Source organism: Microtus ochrogaster, unplaced genomic scaffold, assembly GCF_000317375.1.
Source record: "Microtus ochrogaster isolate Prairie Vole_2 unplaced genomic scaffold, MicOch1.0 UNK21, whole genome shotgun sequence".
Classification (NCBI taxonomy): Eukaryota; Metazoa; Chordata; class Mammalia; order Rodentia; family Cricetidae; genus Microtus; species Microtus ochrogaster.
In genome coordinates, this window is record NW_004949119.1 from 2548166 (window position 1) to 2555835 (window position 7670).

Below are 7670 nucleotides of genomic sequence, written 5' to 3' on the forward strand. Positions count from 1 at the left end.
CTGCCATGCACCGAAGTTGTGAGCAGTGACTGAAAATACTTGTAAGCTTTAAGCTCCTTAAGCAAAGTTGAATTTGGATAAAACTATTACTTAAATTAGTAAAGGCAGATTCATCATTAAGGAACAAAATAATACGCATGCATGGTACCCGTGTCATAGAACATAATAAACTGGAAACACCTCCTCTTCGTGGAGAAAGAAAATGAGCATGTCTCTAAGAATTCTCTCAAGATCATTTGGACGCATGAGAAAATTACATAAGAGTGGGCTTCTTAGAAGTTTGCTTTTGTTCCTTTACCATAGTTTTGTTATTGTTGAGGTAAGTTGTGTAGAAAGGGATTTCCAAAGTTGCTTGTTTTGTCTAATTTGTTTTATTATTTAATTTCCCATGCTGACAACTGTTCTGTAAGACCAGAAGAATCAGGAGAGTTAGTTTACAACGTGGGGCCACCAAAATGCCTCAGCGGTTAAAGGCAACGACTTAAATTCAATCCCTAGAGTGTGTGGACACATGTACTAAACTAATATAATTTGTTATGTAGGGCTAGGGAAGTAACGTGTGCGTACACATGCACGCGCGCTCCCACACACACATAAATTTAGAACAAAGATTTTGATTATGAGAATAGATACAAATGCTTTCAGTCATTTTTAAAGTTTTACTGCCAGGCATGGTTGGGTGCACTCCTTTAATCCCTGTACACTAGAGAGAGAAGTAAGCATATCTCTGTGAGTTCAAAACCAACCAGGGATACATAGTGAAACCTATCTCAAATCACAAATAAGGTTTTACTTGTGCTAGTTTTTTAATAGTAAAAGCTAATATTCTCAAATATTACAGATCAAAATGTTTCATAGATGAGAGGTATTAAAATATAAATTTGTGCCTGTCGGTTAGCCGTGCTATCATTAAGCAAAACTATTTGGGTTCTGTGATTAGTTTCATAGAGCCTTAGACATTTGACATGCATATGGCAGATATCTCAGTTCTGTAGTGCTTGTGTAATGTCGTTTAGTTCAGTAAGCCTAGCACAGATTGTATCGTTTCTGAGCTCTTTGCTCTGTTTTTGCCTGGTTTACATTCAATCTCAGCAACTGCACTCTTTTCCCTGCTAACCAGCGCTAGCTATATTACCCTGCCATTAGTTCCTATTTACTGACTGAGAAACTGTTTTCTGCTAACCAGCGCTATATTACCCTTTCATTAGTTCCTGTTTACTGATGTAGAAACTGTTTCACGTTGTCATAAGTCTGCCGTAATGGATTAGAGCATATAACAAAGTGGTGATTATCATAACCACACACCCTATTACTCCTGACATACCAAGACAGCTCTGCCAGTGATGTTGACAGTGGGTGTAGATTCAATAAAGCACATAGTATCTTACTATACTGCTGCATGGATTCCCAAAAATTATTGGAAGTATTGCAGAATCTATAGAAGCCATGAATAAAATAGCCTCAAGTCAGCATTGTTAATAACAATAGAGTCCATGTGGAGTCTGAGGAGCCCAGTGATTTTGTAATGCAATTAACATTTTCTCATTTCATTAGGGAAAATATGAAAGCATGGGTGTAGTACTCAAATAAAACAAAAATCACTTATCGTCACAATTTTCTGTCAATGGAAGTGTTCTGATGTTCACACATCTAGTAAAATAACAGACTAGACAAAAAGTCTGTATTTTATCACCCCAAGCCTTAATATTGGCTCTAGATTTGGAGCAAGGCTAAAAAGGTAGAGTAATTTTTACTAAGGAATGGTGAGCATCCTTCCTTCCTACCAGCACCCCATGCCCTCCCTTATTTTCTGTTACTAATACCAGTCCTTTCCCCAAAGCACAGAGTGTTACTGTAGGTGATATGCTCCTGACAGGCCAGCCTGATGCCTCTAAAAACAGCCTGTGTTCATTCATCAGGAAAGACCCTCGGCAGCATCGGTCATGATGCCCCGGTGGGTTTCTCTGCCAATTCTACATAATCTTTATTTTTTTAAAAAAAAAATCATCTCTAATCTTTAAAACGAATTGAGCATATTTTTTTTAGTGAGAAGCAGCAGCTCAGGAGGGCACTGGAGAAAGAGATAAAAGCTGAAGCTAGGCAGAGCACAAGGTAGGCTCTTCGTATATAGGTGATAGAAAATCGCATAGTGCCTGATTTAAATGACACACCCGCTAAGAATTTAAGTGACAATTCTCGGTAGAGTTCTTTGAGGCCTTTTTATTATTCAGGAAAAACAGCTGGTAGTGCACTGTGTTGTTAAATCTTCCTTATCTTGAACTGAAGGTTTACATTATTAGAACCTAAATAAAAGCAATGCATTCTTCATTATAAAACCTTTTTAAAAACTGTCCTAATTTGATGTAAATTAAATAAAATGAAGAAAATACCCCCAAAACCTAAATTTAGTTATTTTCTATATTTCTGTTGTTTCTGCACCAGCCTATGTGCTAAATTCTGAAAGGAATTCAACATACTGAATCATTTATTCAATATTACTCCAAGCAAAAACTTCCATTTTCTTGTAGATGCCTAAGATATGTCCATTGAGGGAACAAGGTGATCTCACTGCCTTCCCGTCTTCCCTCTGACAACCCAGAACATCTTAAAATTACAGCCTTTCTATAACCAATGAGAATTCCATCATCTTCTAATACTGAACGACCAACTATAGAATTGTGTAGTCCAATAGCCACATTTGGCTGCTCAAGTTAAAGTTATTTAATATTAAATAAAATTTAATTTTAATTTTAAAAAATTTAGGTAGTTCCAGCTGTCCTGAATTTGAAGCAGGAAGATTGCTTGAGCCCATGGGTTTGACACTCATCTATAAAACATAGTGAAATTCTGTCTCAAACAATAAAATAAAATAAAATGCAACCTCTGTTGGCCTACACACATTTCTAACCCTCCTTAGACTGTGTACATGATAACTACTTTATTATATGGTGCAGATATTGAACATATACAGCATCTAAAAAATTCCGTTAATCAGCACTGAGGAGAAATCTACAAAGCATATTCAGGAAGTAATGATCTCCAAAGAATTATCTAAGGTGATTCCTAGGTTCCTGTGTTTTTTACAAATTTTAGGATTGCATTGACCTGTCACAGCCTCTGAAAATAAGATGTAAGTCAGGTCCTGCTGGCTAGGAGAGCGCACCCATACTTCCTGAGGTGGCTGCTGCCTAAGAGGACAATTTTAGAAACAGATCAGGAAAAACAGATTGTGTAGTTTTTTAATTCCACTCCATGTTTCATTAAACATATTTACTGAGCACTTTTGATGTTCTTGATGCCACCAACAGACAAAAAGAAAAAGAAATGACCACAGTTTGATTCCTCAGAACCCAGGAAAAGGTGGAAAAAAAGAACCAGTTCTGTAGAGCTGCCCCGCACAATTGCTGTAGCAGACATGTGCCCCTCCCAATAATAATACAAATTTTTAAGGAAGGAAAAGAAGGTTAAAACTGACAAATAGAGCTCTCTAGCAATGGTGGGTGGCAGGGGCAGCCAGTTAGCAGTCAAACAAGGAGACGCATTTCAAACAGGAATCAAGATTACAAAGGCCTCCCAACAGAAAGAACACTGTACTACATACTCCACCAGACATTGCCTTTGGGCTGGGTTGAGTGTGGAGGGTATCCTGAGACCTGACTGATGATTGAACCCCATAATCTCACGGAAATTCTGCTTAAAAGACAAACCAGAAAGTGGTGTGGTTAAGGGTGCAATGTGTGGGAACGCCACAGCTGGGGCAGACTGGAACAAGGTGTTTGAACATTTGTATCCCCTGCTTAGTGAGAGTGGACTAAAATAAATGTTGGGTGCACATGCTTCGTGCAGGTATGACATTCAGGGGACGGCTTCTGAAAGTCTGCTCTCCCCTTCCACCATTTAGGCCCCAGGGATCAGACTTGGCAACAGCATCCTTCCCACCAAACCATTTTGCTGGCCCAAGAAAATATAGTCTTTAATTTGGAAGACAATACTACACTAAACAGTGATAAAACCACAGTTTTACATTTTATAAAATGCTTCAGTTTGTAAATTTTTTCCTATGTCACTCATACATTTAATACTTTCATAAACCTTAAGAGGTAGATACTCCATTCAACAGATGAAACCCAGGCTGTGACCTGTTCCAGTTCACACAGCTCACTCGGACTGCCAGCTAATGAGACCTTAACTCTCCAAACCACTGTTTTCCTCATGTCATGTTCTAGCGTATTAGAAAAGTTGAACTTCAGAATGACCTTGAAAAATGGGGATGTCTAAACATTTCAACATTGGAATTTATGGTATAAAATACAACTAAGAAAAAGCATATTTAGATAAAGATCAGGGCTAACTTGTGAATGAATATGCAGAAAAAAATGACTGAGGAAGAACAGTTTGTACTTTTGTGGTAACAGCAAAAGGCACATCACAGGATTCATAGAAGCAACATCACCTGTGGGTGGCCTGGAAGTAGTAGTTGCAAACACTGTGGTTCCTAGAGGCAGATTTGGGGACAGTCATCCTGACTGCACTACTGTTGTCAATAACCTTGGTCAACAACTGTCTGTGAGTCAGTTTCTTCATTGGCAAGATGAGATGTAGACCTACTGATAGACCAAATGCCTAGGGTAAGAAAGGCCCAGTGAATGTTTTAGAGATACACACATGGCCAGTAAGATAGAGGAAATTATGAAATCTTCTATATAGAGAAATTAAAATTAGAGACCACTTTAGAGCCCTACCTCGTAACTCAACTCTCTGAACTTTTGTCTTTTGCCCCCATCCACTTGTCATCTGTTTTCTCCTTATTAGATACTACACTTGAGTTTTCAGTACTTTTAAGGCCCTCCCTAGGGATTGTTTGAGCATCTTATGGAATTGAAAGTTTTAGGCAAAATTAAGATGAGAGACATGAAGTGGAATAAATTAGTTTTACATTGGCATAAGTCAATAAACTAAACTCTTTCAACTTAACTTACCTGCTTTCATCTCCACAACTTTTCTGTCTGTTTTTTGTTTGTTTTTATTTTAAGTATATGATGCTTTGCCTGGATGTATCTCTGTGCACCACATGTGTGCCTACTGCCTGCAGAGGCCAAGATGGCTTTGGATCACCTAGAACTAGAGGTACAGGTAGCTGTGAGCAGCTCCATGCTGCTGTTGGAAATCAAACCTGACTCTTCTGTAAGACCCCTGGGCAAACTCTCCAATCCTGCCTTCTTTCTTTTTTGAAACAGGATCACATTCCTGGTAGCACAGGCTAGCCTTAAATTTACTGTGGATCCCAACTGACCTAGAATTCATGAAGTGTTCAAGGGACAGCAACTATTTTTAATTTTTTAAGGTAGGGTCTTACTGTGTAGCTCTGACTGTCCTCATGGTAAAATACCTTCAGTTTTAGAACAGAACAGACCCACATGTGTTTCACCCACCTTCCCCTACTGTTAGCATCTTTTTTTTTTTTACATCCACGTGCATTAGTGTTTTTTCTACAAGGGTGTCGGGCACACACAGACAGTTATGAACTCCCATGTGGGTAAAGGAAATTGAACCTGGGTCATGGAAGAGCAACCAGTGCTCTTAAACACCTGAACCATCTCTCCAGCCCTACTGTTAACATCTTTAAATAACCAAAATTTAATGGCCCAAATCAGAAGATTAACATATATCCAGTGCAAAACAAAAACAATATATTCTGACCTTGCCAGTGATTCCTTTGGTTTTCCTTTGTTTCACGTGGGGGTCTTCGCCTGTGCATATAGAGGTCAGAGATCAACTTTGGGGTTCATTTCTTTCCCTCTACCATGTAGACTTTGAAGATTGAGCTCATCAGGCTTGACAACGAGCACCCTTAACTGCTGAGCTATCTCTCTGGCTGGCTTTTTATGTCCCGGAATCTAATGTAGGAGACCACGTTACATTGGTATCATGTGTTGTTAGCAGCTTCCAGTCCATGGCTGGTTTTCAGTCTTTCCTCATTGCCCCTGACTTTGATACTTCATATTCTATAGAATGTCCCTCTCTATATATTTCATATATATATATACTTCATATTCTATAGAATGTCCCTCTCTATATATTTCATATATATATACTTCATATTCTATAGAATGTCCCTCTCTATATATTTCATATTCTATAGAATGTCCCTCTCTATATATTTGAGTGTCTGGTGTTTTCTTTTGTGGGGGTTGACATTGTGCATTTTTGACAAAAACCACAGAAGTGATATGCCCTTCTCATAATATCAGGGAGGTTAAATGATGTCACTAAGTCTTATTGCTGATGATGTTAGCCTTGATCACTGGGCTAAATGGTATTGGTTGGTTTATCCTCTGTAGCGTAGTCCTTTCTGTTGCAGTGGATAAATAATCTAGAGAAGATTCTTTGTGACTAGGATATTTTCTTTTGACCATGAATTTCAGTATCAGTTGATTATAAGTTAAGGTGATGTTTATCAATTCTCTCCACTATAAAATTACTGATTTTTTTTATGGTAAGTTTCGTAAAGGGAGATTTGGTGCTGGGGATTGAATTCAGGACTTTGTGAATGTCAAACATGCATTCTGAGTTACACCCCCGCCCCAATATCTTTTAGTTGAGTATTTCCTTGGTTTTGTCTGTAAATGGAGCCTTAGAGATGTTTATGAACCTTTTCAAGGATATCAATAAGTATAGGCTCGCTATATTCTAAAGCTCTTTGTAATGGCATCTTTCAGTTAAGATGCATGATCTTAAGTGTGAGGAGCAAAGGGCCTAAGGAGATGAAGAGGAGGTACTGTGGATTTACAATCTGTAGTGTTGTGAAGATAAAAATTGAGGTTTTGAGAATGGATTTACACTATAGGAAAAGCGTTTCTTGCAAGCAGGCAGTTGCTCCTGAGTACGTACACAGTGAGACACTTGGGTTAGGTGCACACTAACAGTGGTCCTAGAGTGAGCAATAAAACCATTTGCCATAAACGGTGGACAGGGATACAGTAAGAATAAAGGTTGCATAAATCCAGAAAAGTTTCTGACTTGTATTTGATAGCTTATTTCAATCTTGAATTACCACGTTTATGAGATTAAATTTGAAACATGTTTCTCTTGTTAAATTGATAAACTCTGACAGTAAGCTGTATTTTCCCAAAGACTTGGTAAAAAGAAATCATGGATTTTCCATTAATTTATTATTCTCGGGGCTGGAGTGATGGAGGACTCAGGTTCTTTTCCCAGCACCCAAACAGCAGTTCACAATTGTCTGTAACTTCCAAGATCTGACATTCTAACACAGACACACATGCAGGCAAAACACCAATGCACATAAAATGAAAATGAATAAATTCCTTTTTGTTTTTATTGTTGTTTTATTTGCTTTTTGAGACGGGGTTTCTCTGTGTAACAATCTTAGCTATCCTGGAATGAGTTCTTGTAGACCAGGCTGGCCTCGAAATCACAAAGATCTGCTTGTCTCTACCTCCCGGGTGCTGGGATTAAAGGCGTGCACCACCATCACCTGGCTAGCTTGTAACTTTTTAACTCTTTTCTTTGTCTTGGGTTTTTGTTTTATTTTGTTCTGCACTAGAACTCACTGTGTAGAACAAGATAGCTTTGACCATACCAGTCCTCCTGCCTCTACCTTCCTTTCCTAGGATCATAGGCCTGTACTGCCTTGCAATTTTTTTTTT

The 7670-nt window shown here is 38.4% G+C and overlaps 1 protein-coding gene across 1 annotated transcript in view; it reads left to right on the top strand.

The window, feature by feature from the left end:
* Adk (adenosine kinase) overlaps positions 1 to 7670 on the top strand; it is a 393356-nt gene that overhangs the window by 318718 nt on the left and 66968 nt on the right. The window lies entirely within an intron of this gene.